This window comes from Panthera tigris, chromosome B2 (assembly GCF_018350195.1).
Source record: "Panthera tigris isolate Pti1 chromosome B2, P.tigris_Pti1_mat1.1, whole genome shotgun sequence".
Lineage (NCBI taxonomy): Eukaryota > Metazoa > Chordata > Mammalia > Carnivora > Felidae > Panthera > Panthera tigris.
In genome coordinates, this window is record NC_056664.1 from 134,589,904 (window position 1) to 134,611,091 (window position 21,188).

The 21,188-nt window shown below is 46.7% G+C and overlaps 1 protein-coding gene across 1 annotated transcript in view; it reads left to right on the forward strand.

The window, feature by feature from the left end:
• The window catches only part of PLEKHG1 (pleckstrin homology and RhoGEF domain containing G1), a 304,149-nt gene that overhangs the window by 38,483 nt on the left and 244,478 nt on the right, over positions 1–21,188 (forward strand). The window lies entirely within an intron of this gene.

A 21,188-nucleotide genomic window follows, 5' to 3' on the forward strand; every position in this document is an offset into this window, starting at 1 on the left:
GAACGTTCTTTTTAGGGGAAAAGCTGTTTTATTGGGCCACTAATAGTTCACGAATTCAATCGTCCAATATTGACTAAGTGCCAAACCTATAGTCTCCAGGCTTATGATGGTGAACAAAACAGCAGTTTCTGCCATCTAGAAGCTTGCAGGTGCACTGAAGTATAAATATGAGCAAGTAATCAAACACATATTTAATTGCTCTGAAGGAAACAAGCAGGATCCATGATGGTTAATAATCTAAGAAGTTCAATTTGGACAGAGTGTTCATTATTCAGGGAAAGGAAGACCTGAAGAGTGAAAACATGCCCGTGACACATGGCGGGGGGGAGGGGGGGGATGTTCTGAGCAAAGGAGACAACACGTGTAAGGGGGCGGGGGACGTTACCGGGAAGGTTTTGCTGGTTCGAGGAAATGAAGGTGTGGCTGAAGTGTAGTGTTTGAGGTGGAAGGTGAGGTAGAAGGACATGACATTGGAGAGGTAGACAGAGATCGGGTCATGTAGGACTGTGTAAGCCATGGGAATGGATTTACATTCCATTCAGAACATACAGGAAGCCTCAGCACCCGGGTGGCTCAGTCAGTTAAGTGTCCGACTTCGGCTCAGGTCGCGATCTCACCACTCATGGGTTTGAGCCCCGCGTGGGGCTCTGTGTTGACAGCTCGGAGCCTGGAGCCTGCTTCGGATTCTGTGTCTCCCTGTCTCTCTGTCCCTCCCCCGCTCACACTCTGTCTCTCTCCCTCAAAAATAAATAAACATTAAAACAAGTTTTAAAATATATGGGAAACCATTGTACAATTAAAAATTTTTTTTTATGTTTTTATTTTATTTTTTGAGAAGGGCGGGGAGGGAAGGGCAGAGAGAAAATCCCAAACAGGTTCAATACTGTCAGCGCAGAGGCTGAGGCAGGGCTGATCCCGTGAACCATGAGATCGTGACCTGAGCCAAAACCAAGAGTTGGATGCTTAACCGACTGAGCCCCCCAGGCACCACCCTCGCTCTCCCCTCCCGCATTGTACAATTTTAAACAGAAGGGCAACAGTGTTCAGTTTATATCTAGGAAGGACAACTGACTGCTGGGAAGAAGAAGTCAGAGGGAGGACAGGGTATATGATGGAGACCATTGGGGCAGCAATTGCTGGGTCTGGGCAGGAGACGGTCGCTTGACCAGTGGGATGACCAATAAACTGATACGAGGTGCTTTGGCTCCTGAAGGAAAACATACAGTAGGAGTCACTGAGATGTTAGATGGGCAGAGGTCGGGGGAGGTGAGGGAAAGAAGGAATTAAGAATGAGCTGCAGGTTTCACGCATCACAGCGTTTGTGGAGTGTCATTCATGAAATGGGAAGCCTAAAGAATAGCAGTTTGAAGAGAGTGTAGGGGTCAATCAGGATTTCCATTTTGAGGTGTGTATGAGCCATTCGACGTCTGGACTTCACGTATGCCTGTTACCTGATGCTTGTTTCTGTGAACACGCATGATGTATGAACACTCTTCAGGAGAGGGGGGTTTGGGGCAAGAAGGAATGCAGGAGAGGCAGCTCTTCACCTCAGTAGACTTGCTGTTGAGATACCCCAGTGTGATTTGGTGCTGTACACAAGATGTGAAACCTGATATTTGTGAAGTATACTCTAGGCCCTGACTATACCCTATGGATGAGTCACGGGGAGAAGAAGGGTCGCTAAAGGGAATGGGTGTCTGCACTTCCAATCATTCTCAGAAGGCAGTGTGAAGGCAGAACATGAGGACTTGGTGATGCCTCTCTCAAGTAATAGTGTCTTGTCCATCTAAATGTTCCATCTGCCACGAAGACCAGAGAATAGTTCTCAGCTCTGTTCTTGAAATGCTACCAGACAACAGAGCTCTACAAATAATTCTGGAGTAGGTATTGGTCTTATGCCAGGGACATATGCATATAAATACCTACCTATAGATATATGGTTCACTGGAAATCAACTCGGGTATTTCAATGTATTTTAAAAACAGGATCTATCCTAAGTGGCTACTTAATATACACTCAGTGAACTTTCACCACATCCGCCAAATTGGGGAAAGTAATTTTTCTTGAATTAGTAAAAAGCTAAAAATACAGAGACTTTAATCAATTTTGCAATCTACAACGCCAAGCAAATATTTCACTGCTGGCTACATATCTCAGCAAACCTGTCAACATCCTTTACTGAACAAATAAACATTATATAAAAGAAAACAGCAACAAAAATGGTAGCTAACTTCTCACAAGTAACAACTTCTCACCAGAAAACGATAATACATTTTTACAGTGCCAAAAAAAGAAGGCAAGCAAACAGACAAACAAAAACCCATGTTGGTTTAAAATGATATAGCCAAAGAAAATATCTATCAAAAATAAGCAATAGAGCCACCACTATCTAAATTGTGTGATACTGGTATAAAGACATACAAACGAATAGAATAAAAGAGCCCAGAAATAAATATTCACATACAGGTCAAATGGTTTTCAACAAGGGTGCCAAGACCATTCAGTGTGGAAAGGGCAGTCTTTTCAACAAATGATTCTAGGAAAACTAGATAGCCACATGATGAGGTTGGATCCTTACCTCACACCATATACAAAAACTAACTCATAATGGATCAAAGACCTAAATGTAAGAACTAAGAGCTATGAACTCTTACAAGAAAATAGGAGAAAGCTTCATGACATTGGATTAGCAATAATTTCTGGGATATGATGCCAAAGTACAAGCAGCAAAAATGAAAATACGTAAATTGAACTACATCAAAATTTAAAACTTCTGTGCATCAAAGGACATAAGCAACAGAGTTAAAAAAACAGCTTACCAAATGAGATAAAATATTTGCAAAGCATATATCTGATAAGGGCTTAATATCCAGAATATATAAAGAACTTCTACAACTTACCAACAACAAAAAGCAACCCAAATTAAAAATGAGCAAGAAATTGAATAGACATGTTTCCAAAGAAGATATACATGTGGCAAACAAACCCGTGAAAAGATGTTCAACATCGCTCATCATTGGGGAAATACTTGGCATATAAATTTAACAAAAATATGAGCAAGACCTGAACACGGTAAACCACAGCACATTACAGAGAGAAATTTTTTCAAGAACTAGTAAGCGGAGACATATATTCATGGCTTGAAAGTCTCAATATTGTTAAGATATCTATTCTTCCCAAATTGATTGACACATTTAATATTACTCCTATCAAAATCCTAATAGAGTTTTTGTAGAACTTGACAAGCCTAATCTAAAATTTATACAAAAATGCTAAGGACCTAGAATTGGTCCTTGAATATTGGCCTATTGAATATTGTTTCAAAAAGCAATTTTGAAAAATCAGAGCAAAGGTAGAGAATTTACAATGGATTTTCAAGACTTATAATCAAAACCATACACCAACTCTGGTCTAAGGAGAGACAAATAGGTCAATGGCATACAAGAGAGCCTCAAAATATTATACACATATATATATTGTCAGTTGGCTTTGACAATGGTACTGGAGGAATTCTATAAGTAAAGGTTAGTCTTTTAATTTTTTTCAATGTTTATTTATTTTTTGAGAGAGAGAGAGAGAGAGAGACAGAGTGAGTAGGGGAGGGGCAAAGAGAGAGGGAGACACAGAATCTGAAGCAGGCTCCAGGCTCTGAGCTGTCTGCACAGAGCCCAACGTGGGGCTCGAACTCACTAACCATGAGATCATGACCTGAGCCAAAGTCAGATGCTTAACCAACTGAGCCACCCAGGTGCCCCAGGTAAGGCTAGTCTTTTTAACAAAATGTACTGAAAAACCTTGCTAGTCATACAGGGAGAAAAAATAAATCCTGACTTCTATTTCACATCATGCACAAAAACTAATTTACAATGGATTATAGACCAAAATGTAAGAGCTGAAACTTTTTTTTTTTAATTCTAGGAGAAAGCAGGAAAACATAATGTTAAGCAAAGATTTCTCAGATAGGACACAAATATATAAACCATAGAAGAAACAAGAGTGATAGGTTAGACAGAAACTAGAATTTAAAACTTTTGCCCTTCTAAATGCAAGATTAAGAAGAAAAAATCCAAGGGATGCCTGGGTGGCTTACTTGGTTAAGCATCTGACTCTTTTTGTGTTGTTTTTTTAAAAATATAATTTATTGTCAAATTGACTTACATACCACACCCAGTGCTCATCCCAACAAGGGCCCTCCTCAATGCCCATCACCCATTTTCCCACTCCCCCAACCCCTGTCCCCGTAACTATTTTTTCCCCTTCCCTTCCCCCATGGTCTTCTGTTAAGTTTCTCAATATCCACATATGAGGGAAAACATATGACATCTGTCCTTCTCTGACTGACTTATTTCACTCAGCCTAATACCTTCCAGTTCCATCCATGCTGCTGCCAATGGCATGATTTCATTCTTTCTCATAAGCATCTGACTCTTGATCTCAGCTCAGGTCTTGATGTCAGGGTTGTGAGTTCAAGTCCCACATTGGGCTCCACATTGGGCAGTCCCACATTGGGCATGGAGCCTACTCAAAAATTATATAAATAAATAAAAATCCAAGCCATAGGCTGGGGAGAACGTATTGCAAAACGTGCATCTGACGAAGGGCTTGTATTCAGAACATGTAAACAACCCTTACAACTCAACAATAGGAAGATAACCTACTTTTTTATTAAGGGAAAGAAGATTTGATGAACACTCCACCAAAGAAGATGGACAAATAGAAAATAAGCAAATGAAAAGATAAATATCACTGGAGGAAATACAAATTAAAACCAGAATGTGATACTAGTGAATATCTGCCGGAATGGCTAACATTAAAACGACTGGCCATACAAGTGTTGACAAGTGTGGGAGGAACTTGAACGTTCATACATCGCTACAGGGAATGCCAATGATACAATCTCTTTTGAAAACAGTTCGGTGGTTTCTTACAAAGTTAAATATGCACTTAACATTGTTCTCTAAATTCTACAATTGGGCAGTTACCCAAGAAAAATGAACACATGTCTACAACAACACGTGGAATGAATATTGATAGAAGCCTTACTCGTAATTGCCAAAAAGTAGGAGCAACTCCAATGTCTGGCAACAAGGAATAAGTAGGGGCACCTGGGTGGCTCAGTGGGTTAAGCCACCGACTTCAGCTCAGGTCATGATCTCACGGTTCACGGGTTCGGGCCCCGCATCGGGCTCTGTGCTGACAGCTCGGAGCCTGGAGCCTGCTCCGGATTCTGCATCTCCCTCTCTCTCTCTGCCCCTCTCTGCCTCATGCTCTGTCTGTCTCTCTCTCTCAAAAATAAATAAATATTTTTTAAAAATTTGTAAAGCTCAAATGCATTATAGAGAACAAAAGAAGTGAGCCACAGACTTAAAATATACCATCTGGTCTTATTTTATGAAATCCTTGGACAGGCGAAATTAAGGTAGCGACAAGAAGCTGATCAGTGGTTGCCTCGTACCAAAAATGGGGAGCATTCACTGCAAGGGAAACAGCAGAACTTTGGGATGATGGAAATATTCTGCACGTTGATTGGCTACACAGATGTATACATCTGAAACATATGGAACTAAAATAGGTGCATTTTATTAAAGGTAAATTGTACCTCGATAAGGTGGCATTAAAAAGAGGAAAAAAATACACATTGAGATATTGCTGCACATGTACCCGAATGGCTAAAATTAAAAACACTGACAATACCAAGCGTTACCAAGTATGGAAGCAACTGAACTCTCATCCACTGCCGATGAGTGTGTAAACTGATAAAATCATTCTGGGAAATTCTTTGGCACTCATCATATGTGTAACCTTTGACGCACAGAAATTCCTTTTCTAAATAAATACCTAACAGAAACGTGTACGTGCATGCACCAAAAGAACGCTCATAGCAGCAATAGCTAAACACTGGAAACAACCTGTTTTACCTTAACTAGCAGAATGATTAGTGCTATATACATATGATGGACTACTATATAGCAGTGAAAAGGAATGAACTGCTCTGATAAGCAGGAAACATGAGCGAGTCTCCCAAACTTTATATTAAGGGAGATAAGGCAGATACAAAGGTCTGCATGTTGTATGATGCCATTTATATAAAATACTAAATGTGTAAGATTCACCCAGGACATTGGAAATCAGAATAGCCGTTCTCTTTGGGAAAAAAAAGAAAGGGACAACAGCCAGAATGGGGCATGAAAGGAGCTTCTAGGAAGCCGACAACTTCTATTTCATGACCCAGGTTGTTACTGGAGCGTGTTCACTTCACGACGACTCATCGCTTATGCCTTTTTCTGCGTGTATTCTATATTACTTATGTGAAAAGATATTTTAAAAGGATTTATGAATAAATGGAAGCCAAGGAAGTAGAAGGAGTATAGACTTCTTTGTCAACAAGTTCACTGCTAAAAGGAAGAATGCAAAGAATGAAGAAGCTTGGGGTGTAGTTAAGATTGCCGAGAGATATTTTTGGATTAAAGGGATTTGAGTGTGCCCTTATTTTGATTGTTTTAAAGCCAGTGAAGGGAAAACATGAATGCTACAGGAAATAAATGGTTACACTGAGGAAGCACTGCTTTAAAAAGTTTCTGACGGAGGGACTTCTGAGAGAGCAAAGGGGGTATATATGTGGACGCGTTCATCTTTTACAAGAATGACTTTTCCCCCTCGGAGTCTCAAAAAAAGTTAAAGATGGGGACCTACGAAAGGATAGAGGAAGCGTGGGAAGTTCGGGGAATGAAGCGGAGGGGGGTTGCATCTGATAACAGAGCAAAATCTTATGCTGAGAAGTTGTGAATCAGGCTTAGGGTCTTAAGAAAAAAGCAATCAAAGTTGACACATTCACCACCGGAAACGCGAAGAGATAAATGAAAGGAAAACTGAGCCATATTGGGGGTTCAGCTAAATTTAGAAACAACACACTTCTGGTTGTGCTAATGGGCACACTCCCAGGAGAGCTCGACGTTACTGGTTTAGGAAACGTGTTATTCCTCTTTCCGATGATGTTCTCCCATCTCACGGTCCATCCCAGTCAGCCTCCTGCGGGGTAGGCCCTACCAGAGACAACCCGCACCACCAGCTTCCCGGGGGGGGTCTCTGTCTCCCGTCTCTCCCTTCCACACTTGTCTTCTTAGTATGAACGCTTAAGACCTCTGCAGGCCCATATTCAAAACCCTTCGATGCCTCTGAGTGTTGGATGCCAGTTAAACCAAACGGCCTTGTTAGCTAAACCCACCTTACATTTCAGACCATGATGGAATCCAGACACATGGCACCTTCATGGACCAGACACTCGCCCGGCAGCTTTCTCGTGACGCCACCAAGCCTGGACCCAGCCATGTCTAAACTCAAAATAGCTGACACTGATGACCCATGATGTGTGACACATTGTTCTAAGCACCTGGCGTATGTTGGCCTATTCAATTCTCATAACAACTTCTGGGGAGGCTCTACTTTATTCGTTTGATAGCAGGGAAAATGAGATCCAGAGAAGCCAAGAAAATTGCCCCACTCAGCGTTAATGAGTGAGGGCACAAGGATTTAAAACCCAGGCAAGTGGGCACCAAAACCATGCACGTAACCCCTACACCAGGAACAGGCACTTGCGTGGCTTGTCAACCCCCGTGTCTGGGTCTGCCTTCCCAAGTCAAAATCTTGGCTCTGCAACCCACCTTCATTCAGCATGGCCCAAGAGTATGTTGGGGTTTTTTTCTGGCTCTGGAAGCTACCTGTCATCTTTGTTGGGGTTCAACCCCCAGCCGCATCCCTTTTCTGTGATGTCTCTCAATTATGTGCCCACATTTCTGTTCTCCATACTCAACGGTGAGAAATGAGGGCTACTTTTTAAATGCTGATGTAAGTATTAGGAAAGAAAGAGGATTGTAGGGGGAAAGCCCATCCTCGTAACAAGTAAGTGTTTCCCTAAAAGATTATTTTCATCTTTCCCTATACTTTATAGTTCCAGTTCCAACACAAAACTATTTTTTTTTAATTTTTTTAACATTTATTTATTTTTGAGAGAGTGAGACAGAGCACAAGCAGGGGAGGGGCAGAGAGAGAGGGAGACACAGAATCCGAAGCGGGCTCCAGGCTCTGAGCTATCAGCACAGAGCCTGAAGCAGGGCTCCAACTCATGAACCATGAGATCATGACCTGAGCCGAAGTCGGCCACTTAACCCACTGAGCCACCCAGGCACCCCCAAACTATCTTTCTTTTATTAATATCTTATCTTACCAACCTGTTCTGTTGGGTTGATTCTCATTTGCAAAAAGACTCGTTCTTTTATTCCTTAACTTTTCTTAAGAAAATCATGGTTGGAAAAAAGAAACGTTCAAAGAATTGGTTTACCTTCCTCAGGAAGTTTGTTTCCCCTTTCCAAACTAAACTGTAACCTCATCTCCCCTGCCCCCACCATAAGATTTTATCCAGAATCTTTTTTTTTTTTTTTTTAGCAAGCTAGAGGTTCCAACAACCTTTGCTATCTGAGACACTCTTAAGATTCCATCGTAGATATAAATCCTCATCAGTTTGAATGTGTTTATCACGTCACATAGTCAAAGATAAATGCTAGTATTCTACAGACTAAAATCCTGCAGCCTTCGAAAGTTTTTCAGGCACAGCTCTGCCCCTCAAGACAGAGCGAAAGGGCTTGTCCTGAGCAGCACGAAACCTCCACCTTCCCACGCTTCGCTGTGAAAGCCCTGTGGTAAAAACATGGTACATTATCCTTAAAACAAATTTCTCTCTGACTCCAGTGACACTAAAAGGCAGTGCGAACAATGGCGTTGGCCTAGCTCCAGTGTTTCTGGACACTGCTTCTTAACATAAAGTGAGTTCACAAAGGCTGGGGTTTCATTTCTGAGGATAGCAGATACTTTAAACACTGTATAGTTTTGTGTCCACACACGCAAAGTAAAGCAGAGAATTGGGGCAATTATCCTTGTAATTCAAGTGCACCCTTTCCTCCCCACATACGTATTTCGGCTTCAATTATCTGAATGTTTCAGACAAAAAATGTCTCCCCCCCCCCCTTGGATAATTGTTTCCTTTCTCTGTTTTGTGTCTATAAATTCAAAGTATTCCCTAGTCTGTATCTAGAGATGAGAGAAACTTGTCCAAATAAATTATCTCAGAATCGACGCTTCTCTTTTTTTCTAACGGAGAGCCATGTGGCACCTCAAATATGGTTCAGCCGGCAAAAAAAGAGTTTGCCCGTGAGGTTGGAGTCCCACTCAGGCGGGGACATCCTGTCCCTCACCCTCTAGCCCCAAGGGGCAGGGAGGGTGGTAGAGACCCCGCCATCCGGGATCTGACAGAAGCTGTCATCCAGTAGACAGGAACGCAATTCACCTGCGGCCTGCGTGTTATCATCAGACGTATTGACAGGCACGGGGGCTGGGGAGGGAGGCAAAGTCTTATATGCCAGCAGGTGAAAGGCTGGAAGGTTCCTTCTCCTCGCATCCAGCTGGGGTGGAGACAGCTGCAGCCCTGTTGATGGGCATGAGTCTTTTTCAGGCGTGGACAGGAAGTTCCTAGACACGTCGTGGAGTCCTTCTGGGGGCTTCAGGATGCTGGGGGTGGGGGGGAGAGGGAGAAGGAAGGGAACAGGGGTTGGGGGGGAGGGGTGATCGCTCACAGGATGGGACTCAAAATCATGGTCTGACTCGGTATGTTGGAGCACCCGTACCGTGGGGCTAACTGGCGACCCCAGGACCTGGATGAATCACCCGTCCTAACGCGTTCACCGTAGTTTCAGGGAAAAAGTCGCTGTGCTTTGGTAGGTGAGCCAAGCAATCCTGTCTTGTTGCGGCCCGTCCTTTCCGCAGGGCTCATGAAAGGGATGTGCCGCTTTCTTTCAAACCTGTAGACGGGGACGACGACTTTGTTTCGGGAACCCTTAACGGACTATAACTGACTATAACTATAAACAACAACGACACGTGTTTAAACTTCCTAGCACGTTTGTCCTCAGATTACGCACCAGAATCTCCGACAATGACTGATTTTGAGGGTCACCGCACAGAGAAGCGCAACTCCAGACGACCTCACGTAACTGAAGGAGGAAACTGTATGGTTTTTATTGTATCGTGGCCACCACTCCAAGGTTGCAGACTACGGGAGCCTCTAAAATGTTCTTGTGTCCCTTGGTGTGGAGCAGCAGACAAGGGGTTGATCCCAAATAACTGTAGAGTGAGCGAGTGTGGGTGTATTCTGCTCGGAAGTCAGTTCCTTTGTAAGCCAGCCCGTAATGAGAACAAGATGCCCCGTTTCTGGAAAGGGGGAATCTACGGGGCCATAGAACCAGGAGATGTCAAGAGGCAGGATTCACGAAAGCTGTGAAGGATGAGGTGGCTGGTGGGAGCCGTTTGAGACGAACGGCCCAGATAAGAAGCCCGTTACCGAGTTCGGGGAATTGTCAGTAACCCATGTGGCCACAAGGGTGAAAGAAAAATTGTTTCGTGAGGCTAAGGTTTTTGTTTTCTGGTCAGAAATCAGTATTTCTTTATGTCCGTTTACCTTAAAAGGAACACTTAGTTACCTGGGATATTTTAGCATAATTTATTATTAAACATCAGGAGGAGGCCAGAAACACAAGGACTGTAGGGAATGAGCCTCGCTTAGAGCCTGAATGGTTCAGGTGGGTGGTCAACAGCATTAGCCACTTGCTGGAGGCCTGTAGTCGTTCTTTCCTTCCTCTGTGGACGTCTTTAGGGATCCCAAAACCTCTCCCTTGCTGAAACTTAACCCCTGTCTACCTACCTACTACCCAGCCACTGTCATTTTCCCACCAAAATCTTCAAGCCTATATCCGTCCACTCGGTCCTCTCTTCAACACCTGAAATTTCCACCTCCACCTCCAGATGAGATCATGCCTTTCAAAGTCCGCCATGACCCCCTCTCTCTCATGTTCCTCCTCCACTTGTCCTTCCTCCTCCTTTCTCTCTATCTCCCCCCACCTGCCCCCCCCCCCACCCCCTGCTCTCTCCCCTACCCTATCTGCCAAATTCAAATGCCGGGCACCAGTCAATGTCTCCTTCTTGTCAGCCCTTTGAGCTTGCACGCTTTTGACCACGAGATCCTTTTAAAAATAGTTCCTTTGGGGCGACTGGGTGGCTCAATCGGTTGAGCATCCAACTCTTGATATCAGCTCAGATCATGATCTCAAGGTTCGTGGGATTGAGACCCGCATTGGGCCCTGCACTGAGCGTGGAGCCTGCTTGGGATTCTCTCTCTCCCTCTCTCTCTGCCTCTTCTCTTTCTCTCTATCTCTCCACCTCAAAAATAAAAATAAACATTAAAAAAAAAATTCCTTTGACTTCTAAGTTCTTAGATGTCACTTTTGCATTTCCCTTCTTCCTCCCACCCCTTACCTGCGAGTACGTTCCACTCTACCGTGTAGACACTAATTCCCCTCGCCAGCTTCTTCCCAAGACTTTTCGTTCAACTCTCTAGCTCCATCAAAGTCCTCACCTTCAATATTGAGCCCTTATGTGCCTACTACAGTCCATCCAACCCACTCAGCCGCTGTTGGGTACCTGTCTCATGGGTCCTACTGCCTACAAGATAGCTCTCACTATTTTTCCTGATGACCTGGGAAGCCAAAAATGCCCAAACTTGCCATCTCCCCTCCTAAAACTACCTGCCCTTCTCGGTGGCTCCATTTCCGGTACCCAATCATCCTGCCTCCTGTCTTTGAAGCTAAAAGCCCTGACATGTGACTCTTTCCTATTCCCCAGTCTGCATACCCAAGCTGTCATGTTTCCCACTTCAACTGGGCTCTTCATACAGTCTTTCCTTGCTCCCGCTCCCCAGCTGCCATTTGCTTTTGGTTGCTTTCCTCTTTGACAATTATTTCTATGTCTGCTCCTTCTACCCGACCCTACAGCCCTTGATCTTCATCCCTCTGGCATCAATGCAGTAAGTTCGAGTGGCTACTGCAAACTGTAACCTCTGCATGGGGACTCGCAAGTCTCCCTGCAGGATGCCGCCACAGTAGCCTGTGTTTGAACCCCAACTGTAACCCTCACAGATCCTTTGCTGCCCATCCGTAAGAGCTGTAGATCCTTCTTTGGCCATGTCCCTGATATTTGCCTCTTCCTTCGCTTCCCTGCTGCTACCACCTGAGTTCAGGCCCACTCTACGCTCACCCAGACAGCGGCAAAACTCCCCAACCAGTCTTCGTCCCAGCTGCCCTTTTCTATCCACCATCCTCCCCTTCCTCCTCCTCCTCCTTGCTATGGTGCTCTGTGTCCCTGTTTACTGAAGGCTTTCGTATATATTCCTGTCATGTCAGCCTCATAATAACCTTTCGCAGTACAGAGAGAAGAGTTGCAGATAAAGAAACTGAAGTTTCGGACAGTTCAGTGGCGGTCCAAGATTTCAGGGCTAGTAGCTGGTGGGGCAGGACCCGTGTCCCTCAAGTCCCAGGATCTGAGCCCCGTGTTCGCTTACAACAATCATAAGCTAAACAACAATCATGTCACTTATCCACTTAACCCTTCCAATGGACCCACTTAGATCTTCCAATCTCCTCACTGTCTACAAAATAGAGTCTAAGGTCATTAGCCTGGCTCTCGAGGTGGAACCACCATGGCCTGGTTCCAGATTACTTTTCCAGCTTTATTTCCTGAAGAAATTAATTCCTTACGCAATTCCTTATCTGGACACCAGACTCCAGGAAAAGAGACCCCATGCAACTCTTAGCTCATCTCCTAGCTTCAGCCCATTTTATGTTTTTACCCCCTCTCAGTAGCTAGGGTCATCTTTTAGAAACGTGAGATGTCACTGCACTCAGAATAAAATACTGAAGTACGTGGTGTGCAAGCATCACGTGATCTGGTCCCAAGACTCTCTCTAGCCTCACATCCTGTAATTCACCTCCTCCAGCGCTTGCCCCATTGGGTCACCTGTGCTCCTCCCACGTGCCCGGTATGTTTCGTCTGTAGGCTCTTGGTACCTGCTGCTCCCTGGATGGGGTGCTTCGGCCACTGAAATCTGCATGGCGCCTCTCTCACTTCCGTTGGGTTTTCGCTTCTCAGAGGTAGGGTAGGTATCAGACCATAAATAACAGAGGGAAGAGAGACATGTGGAGGGAAAAACCAAGAGAAGCAAAGAGTACACCCCTTTCTTTGGGTTAAACCCTCTCCTTGAGAAAATGCCCTGGGGAGTGTGATCGGTTAATTTCAGATGACGTCGCCCGCAGTCTGTTCATTCCAGGGCCCCGGTGGCAGGTGGAAGGTGGGGAAGCTCAGGTAAGGGCTGATAGCGATCGGTCTCTCGTGGGAGGAGCCCGCTGGGCAAATGTCCACGACTGTCAGCACTTTTCCCCACTGGCCGGCCAACATTGTTCTGACTGACCTGTGCGCCGCCAGAAAGTTCAGCGACCCTCTGCAGGCAGGGGTCACAGGTCCGCTTCCCGGCGTCACGGGACGGGGGTGGGGTGGGGGCCTCTCCGGCCGCGTGCAGTCAGCAGGGTCAGCCGGCGAGAACAGGGCAGGGGAGCAGCGGCCACAGAGCAGTCCAGACCCTCTGCGGCAGCCCTGCGTGGTGGCCTCTGAGCTGAAAACCTCAGAGGAGGAGGCAGGAGCAGAGGCAGAGGCCTCTCCGGGGGGCAGCGGCAGCAGCAGCAGCGCAGGGTCCGGCTTCCCCCGCGAGGGGGCTGATCTGGGGCAGCTGTGCTGTAGGTCAAGTCCTCGGAGAGCCGGCTGCAGCCTGGGTCTGAAGGCAGATCAGCCCAGGAGAGCACAGCGGGGCCCGCCCTGCTCAGCCTGTCGGGGAGGGGCACGTCATCGCCACAGCTGTGCTGGCCTTGTCCCCTGCCGGCCAATGCCAGTGCCCCTCTGTAGTCACCTCAGGCTCACGTGCACCCCTCTCCCGTCCACCTTTATCCCAGCACCTCCCACGGCCAATAGGCACTACATGCAGCATCTCCAAAACTTCAAGGCTCCCGCGAGAGCCCCGTACCCCAGTTTTCCCATCTGCAAAATGGGTAAGATAATGTATCCCCGATCCATGCCTCGAACGAAATACTTACAAAACATTTCCCGGGTAACTGCCATTCTTGGGATGCTGATGTTAGCCGCCTTCAGCCTCCCCTTAGGATATAAAAACAGGAGTTACTTAAAACTGAAATGCGGTCACACTCGTTTTATTTCAAATCACCTTCGGTGGGTGTGGGAACTGGGGCTTGCCAAGCAGACCTGAGACCAAGGGTGACGTTTACGACAGCAGAGTCGCAGGCCGCCTCTGTGGGGTGACTCAGTGCTAGCAGGAATCATTCCAGCCCAGCTCTATACCTCCCACCCCAAAACCTGGCATGCGTGCCCTCTCTCTAGCCAGCACCTGATTCCTAAAACGCCACATTCACTTCATATAAGGCAAAAGTTCCAGGCTAAAATGAGAAACTTCGTTATATCATTAGCATGACTGAACCCTAGCTCTTTACTAAGAATAGCTTCCTAGAGAGTGACACAAATGAAAAACAACTGTTTGTGCCTTTGACATAGAAGAGGGAGCTGTTTAAAAATGGTTGTGAAAACAACAACAAAGAAAAGAGATTTATTAGGCACTGCTTTTGTCCTCAAAGAGTTTCTAAAATTCTGAGAGGGCAGATAGATGCCGATACACTGACTCCAGAATCAGGGCTCTGCCCTGTGAGGGCATCCCTGGCTGGACGCCCAGGGGGAACACTTTACCTGGCTGGCCAAGTAGACAGCAGGGGTCCTGGGCAGCTCAGGGGGCAGGGGGATGAGATTTGGAGTCAGCCCAAAGACAGGCAAAGCAGATTGTCGGGCAGAATGACAGGGGCTGAATTTGGCCTGGTCATACTACATCAGAAAGAAGTAGGAGATACGATCTCATATTTATTGTGTCCTAGTCCAATAAAACAGCTACCATTTATTGAATACTTACTCTATGCCAAGTGCCATTCTAAGCACTTCACCCTTAAGCCTTTGCAGCAACTCAGTGAGGAAGGTCTATTAGTGTCCCCATTTCACAATAAGGAAATCGAGGCCCAGAGTTGTTAAACTAGCTGCCGCAGAGCCCCCAGCCATGAGGAGACAGAACCGGGATTTGAACCCAGGCACTCGGACTTCAGGGTGCACTCTCTCAGCCAGATGCCTGCCTACCTTGGGCAAGGGAATTGACACAAGGCCAGCGGACCGTTTTCCTCCTCTTACGACACTGACACAGCCAGAATTTCATCTTTCCCAACTCTGCCCTCACCTGCCATGTTCTTGGGGCACAGCCTAGCTCCAACTCGTTTCTTGTTGATTCTTATAAAGGCTAAATATGTTTGCAAGAGTGCCCACCGCAAGTGGGCTGGATGCTCTATCAGAGGGGGCTGGATGCTCCATCAGAGGGGGCTGGATGCTCTATCTTCCCTGTGCCTCCCCTGGGTAGGGACCAGGCCTTTGAAGCCACTAGTGGGGAAGGGCCCACAAGCAGTCCTGTGACCAGAGCTGGGCCCCCAGGGCCCTTCCAGAGAGGAAGGCAGAGTGAGGACTGAGAGCACCCTGGGTGACAACAGCTGTTTCTCTTTAAGCACATGCACACGTGCACACACACACACAGGCACATGCACACACAGGTATGTGCACACACATACAGAAACACGTGCACCAACACAAACAACAGGGAGCGGAGAACTTGCTGTGTTTCATCCCCCCCCCCCCCCCCCGCCCAGTGATCACACAGGTAAGTTACTGATGGCCGCTCGTGTGACTGACTTGCTCCCCTCTGTTATTTTCCCCTGCCCTCTTCCCTCCTCCGCTGGAAAGGTGGGCTCCCCTCCAGCGTCTTGTCCAGGCCCCTTGTGTCCGTGCAGAATGAGTCTTCCTCTCAGTGTGGGGACGTGGAATTTGCAAAGCGGTCAGGCTCACGTGTCCCAAGAATGGCTCAAGAGGCTGAGCCGTGAGTTTGGGAGCGTGGGGTTGCTGTCCTCACCCGTCCATGTTGCTAGTGATCTGAATGTCTAAACCACGAGCTCCAAGAGAATGGAGACAATTCCTCGAGCATGTTTATTTCTCTAACTCCTAGAATGAGCACTGGTGTATGGGAAGGAAGGAGACGTGGAACGTGTAACTCAAACACCGCCCTGCCTTCGTGGGGCACAGAGTCTCTCTGCGTTTCTTTCATTTTTATTTTTATTATTTTTAGGGAGAGAAAGCAAGCAAGAGCAGGGGAGAGGGGCAGAGAGAGAGAGAGAGAGAGGGAGATAGAATCTCAAGCAGACTCCATGCTCAGCACAAAGCCTGATCCCGACACCCTGGGGTCATGACATGAGCCGAAACCAAGAGTCGACGTGCAGCTGAGCCACCCAGGCGCCCCTTCTCTCCGCATTTCTAAGCATATATAGGGAAGCTCCAAACGATGACATGGGTAGGAAGAGAAAGAAACGCCACCCGGTTGGGCAGATTCAGAAACACTGGATGAAAACTCTGGTATTGGAGATGGGTCTTGAAGGACAGGTAGGACTTCAGCAGGAAGAAGAGGCGTGAACAAGACATGCTCCAGGAAAGCGTGGGAATATTCAGGAAACAGGAGGTGGTTTCCTTTGGCCGGAGCACAGGGGACATATAATAGAGCAGTGGAAGCCAGAGTGAGGGCGGTGCCCGGACCCGGCTGACGAGGACGTGAGCACCCCCAGCAGCGCCGGGCTGGACGGCGCAGCAGGAAGGCCAAGGTGAAAGGGACTGGCTGCCTTCCACACGGTCCCGCTTCCATTTCTCCACCGGGTTCCGAGAATCGGTTCCTCTGCACTAAGTGGATGGAGGGACTTTCCTGGCCTCCTATCTGTGCTGGCAACCAGACTTCATGGAGCCTGCGACAATGCCTTTCTATTTAGAACCAGAAATCAGGCTTGGGGACGTCATTCCCCGTAGGTGGGGAAGGGAACGGATTGTTACTTGTGGAGAGACTCTGTGGGGGATGTAACGATTCTATCAAACTCCAATAGACTGCTTTCTTTTATTAGTAACAATTAATGACACAAACCTTTGGTCAAAAAGCATATCTTCCACTCCCCAAATTTGAATTATTCAATGGACTCGCAAGTGGAGAAAGCTGAAGTTTAAGAACAATCGGCAAGCCTACGGAAGTGTCTATGAATAAGGCACATGAGTGAAACATATTCTCCAAGTAAAATGTTACGAGGCTGACAAGGCTAAAGTCCCCTTTGATCAGCCTCTGCCCCAACCTCGTTCCTCCATCCATCCTCCCCCATTCTGCTGCTGAGTTGACCATTACATGCTGCCATATATATATAGATAGATAGATCTCCAGAATTTTTCCTGTGTATTTGCATATTTAGAAAACTTATACTCATGTTTAGTGTTCATATACCTCAATGTATTGCTTGCGTAGTTTCAAAATTAACTTTAAAAGGGTTGAAGGCAGAAAGTCAACAGAACACAGCGCACGCCCGCAGTGGAAACTTATATTCTATGAATAAAGCATTTGTCCACTTGATACTTGGATTTTCCTTTCATGCTCAGGAAGATGTGGAAAACTAAAGTTGATCTGGCATTTTCCTGCTTGGATTTCTTACCCCCTTTGGGAAATCTCTGCCGTGTGCCCCACCCCACGCGACCATTAGCGCATCTAACAAGCATTAGCAGAGGAAGAAACTCTCATGGGACCGTCGCCCATTCTGCTCACAGGGAGGTGGAGGAACCCCCACCTGCTGCAGGGACACTGGCAGCTGCGGGCCCCCCGACACTTGCACCCCCCACTTCGATAAGGAAAACCTATCTCAGCCCAGGGGTACAGGAGTTCATCTCCACGGCTCGCTTAGATCTCTGGTTCGATAGTGATATGGTGTAAGTTCTCTTGCTTTCTTTTAATTCAAAATCTATTTTTTTATTTTGATTTTTTAAATTTCTTTATTTAGAGAGAGAGAGAGAGAGCATGAGCAGGGGGAGAGGGACAGAGAGACAGACAGAGAGAGAGAGAGAGAGAGAGAGAGAGAGAGAATCCCTGATAGGCTCCACACTCAGTTTGGAGCCAAGAGTGGGGCTCAACCCCACAACCTTGGGATCACGACCTGAGCAGAAATCAAGAGTTGGCCGCTCGACTGACTACGACACCCAGGTGCCCCCAAATCTCTTCTTATACCGGGAGACACAGGGTTCAAATCCTTGCAGATAGAGGCCTTCCGTCCAGAAAAATAAACAGGAAAAGTCAGATAACTCATAGATTGGATACAGTTAGCTGAATGACTAATAAATTTAACACTGAAGATTTCTTCACTTGGATGATGAAGCACAGCATTTTGACACTTTTGCGTTCTTGTGCACTTCCTGTCACTACCAAAAATGTTAACTCACGCAGCATAAAACTAGGAAAGTTAGAACGAATTTTCACACCACCCGTTGTCAACGATCAGCTCTCACTCTGGACGAATTAACTATGGATCCTTGGTTGGCTCTCCGGAAGTGACATGGCTCATTTCACCTGTGATGATTTCCTTACAGGTCAAGCTGAGGGTACCACATCCTCCCCTGACGCTATCTGTCTTCCTCCTTATCTCCCTGTGGCACTCAGGGTCCACACTGGGTATTTTCAAAGAATTACAAAGACTTCTTCTCCTTTCACTGTAAAGGCAATTGATAAATTGCTTTGGGGTCCGGTTTTATGAAGAGGGTAAAATCCTCTGATGGATTTCAGGCGCGTCTTTACCACCACATGAGGCCACTCACTTGAGGTCACTAAATGGATATTCTCATAGCTCAGGGATATGGACAGGACAGGTGCACCCGATGTTTTTCTTCCACCATCTCTTTTAAAGGATTTCCACCGAAATCTGGAAGTCTTAGCTGCTGAGATTTGCTATATGAAGGGAAAGTGCTGTTGAGTTTCAAACTTCCTCAAAAATTCTATTTCCGATGTGACCTTATTTCTTTTTCATGTTTATTTATTTTTGAGAGCGAGAGAGAGAGGGAGAGACAGCGCGAACAAGGGAGGGGCAGAGAGAGAGGGAGACACAGAATCCGAAGCCGGCTCCAGGCTCTGAGCTGTCAGCGCAGAGCCCGAGGCGGGGCTCGAACTCACAAACTGTGAGATCGTGACCTGAGCCGAAGTCGGATGCTTAACCGACTGAGCCACCCAGGCGCCCCTCTGATATGACCTTATAATCCTTGAGAGCGATCTTCCCTCTCGCCTCTCTTGTGCTATGGAGCAGTGCGTCTCTGCTAATCCCCAAACATGGTTCCCCATCAGTATATAAACCGTGCCTGATGATAGTGTCCCAACGGCAGCACCCGCTTTTGATGTCAGGCGGCCCTTTGCCTCCTCCAGCTGCCCTCTTGCACGTGAGTGGTGACACAGAGATGCAGATTTTGGAATCTGAGGTCCCATCTGATACGGCAGCATTAGGAAAACATATGTTAAAAGAGGGAGCATTGTGCTGTTCTGAAATAACATTTCCTGTTACGCCAGCCTCGTACATTACCGCGTGTTGATTACACTCAACTGTCTAAGTTGTGCCAGATTTTTAAATCTTCATGTTAAAATGTTCAGGATTTATATTAAACTAGTTCTTTCCAGGGGACCGTAAGCCTGATGAGTAAAAGGAAGGGGTTTGTGGTCCCCTTCGTCGTGCCTCAGAATGGCAAGCACATTCCACGCGTGCCTCGGGAGCATCTTAGAAGGCGCGGTGACGCAGTGCCTCGTGAACACTGCCCTTGCCCGGGGCTTCTCCAGCTCCTTCCTGGGCAGAACACCGCTCTCGCCCTCCACCCTAGCCTCCTGCCCACCTTGCCTCCGGCCTGGCTGAGGGGACGAAAGGGCACCCTGTTCCCAGCAGCTTACCCTAAGTGCCGCCTCACGGCCCCTCCTTGGCGTCTACCGCCGGGGGCGACGGGGATCGTGGTGTCTCTACTCCCCAAAGGCTGGCAGGGCCACATCCCGTCAGGAGCTGGCTCTCAACCAAGCCCAACCCAAGAGTTACTGGGATTACATCCCTCGTTCGGCTGGTGTGGTTTCCTCTTCTGAAGAAAAGTCCTTTCAGTCAGGCCAGTCTGCCTGCGGAGCACAGCTTCCCTTCTACCAGGAGGCTACGGCGTATGACATCAGAGTGCGTACGAGTGCAGAGCACATAAGTCACAGGCATCAGAGCACATCGGTGTCAGACAGAACTGTACTCAAATCTGAGCCCAGCGCCTTCCAGCTGGGGGGCCCTGGGAAAACTCCCAACCCCTCTAGGGCTCCATTTCTTTATCAGAGAAGTGAAAGTGATGACGATGTGTTACCTTTTTCATGGGCTGCTTTGTTATTCTAATGAAATAATACAAGCAACGTGCTTAGCAGTGATGCCCCGCACCATAGAGATCTCGCAGTAAACACCAGGCATTGTTAAATGTCTTTTCCACCTCCCACATTCTTTTATATATTCTGTAGCACAGAGAATGTATTTTTGTCCTTTTTAAATTTTTTTTAATGTTCGTTTGTTTTGAAAGAGAGAGAGAGAGAGAAAATCTAGAGAGAGAATGAGTGGGGGAGGGGCAGAGAGAGGGAGAGGGAGAATCCCAAGCAGGCTCCCGGCTCTCAGCACAGAGCCCGATGCGGGGTTCGATCTCACAAACCGTAAGGCCATGACCTGAGCTGAAATCAAGAGTTGGACGCTTGAGCCACCCAGGCGCCCCGGTCCTTTTTTAATTATTAAAAAATACAAGACAACAGGATGTTAGAACTCATGTTAGCCATCCAGACACCAAATGGACCTCAGTTGAATCAATCAATTGCGTGCATCCCATTGATCCAGAAAGCAGTAAACTAAGGAAAATAAGCTATCAGAGATGTGGAGATATTTTAAAGCGACTTCTGTGATGAGGCCTGAGTGTCAGTTCAGTCACCCCTCGGCACGGTCATCCCTGGCGTTACACAGTTCAGAATAAATATTCAGAAAGGCAACTCTGAGCTCACACAATATCTGTATCAGTGAGCAAAAGCAATTATTTTAAGATAACCATTTTAGGCTTCAACATGTCTGACAGTTTTCTACATAACGTATTACAGAGGAAAGGGAGTCCTGGTGACCCGAAAATTCAGTGCGTCCTGTCTCCTGAGGTTTCATTTTATCCAGACTTGACGGCATTGAGCAAAGAACATGTGTGCACCAGAAGGTCTCTGGCTGCATGTGGCTGAACTAGCATACATCGTCTTTCTTTCCTCCGTCCTCCGAGACTGTGTCACTAGT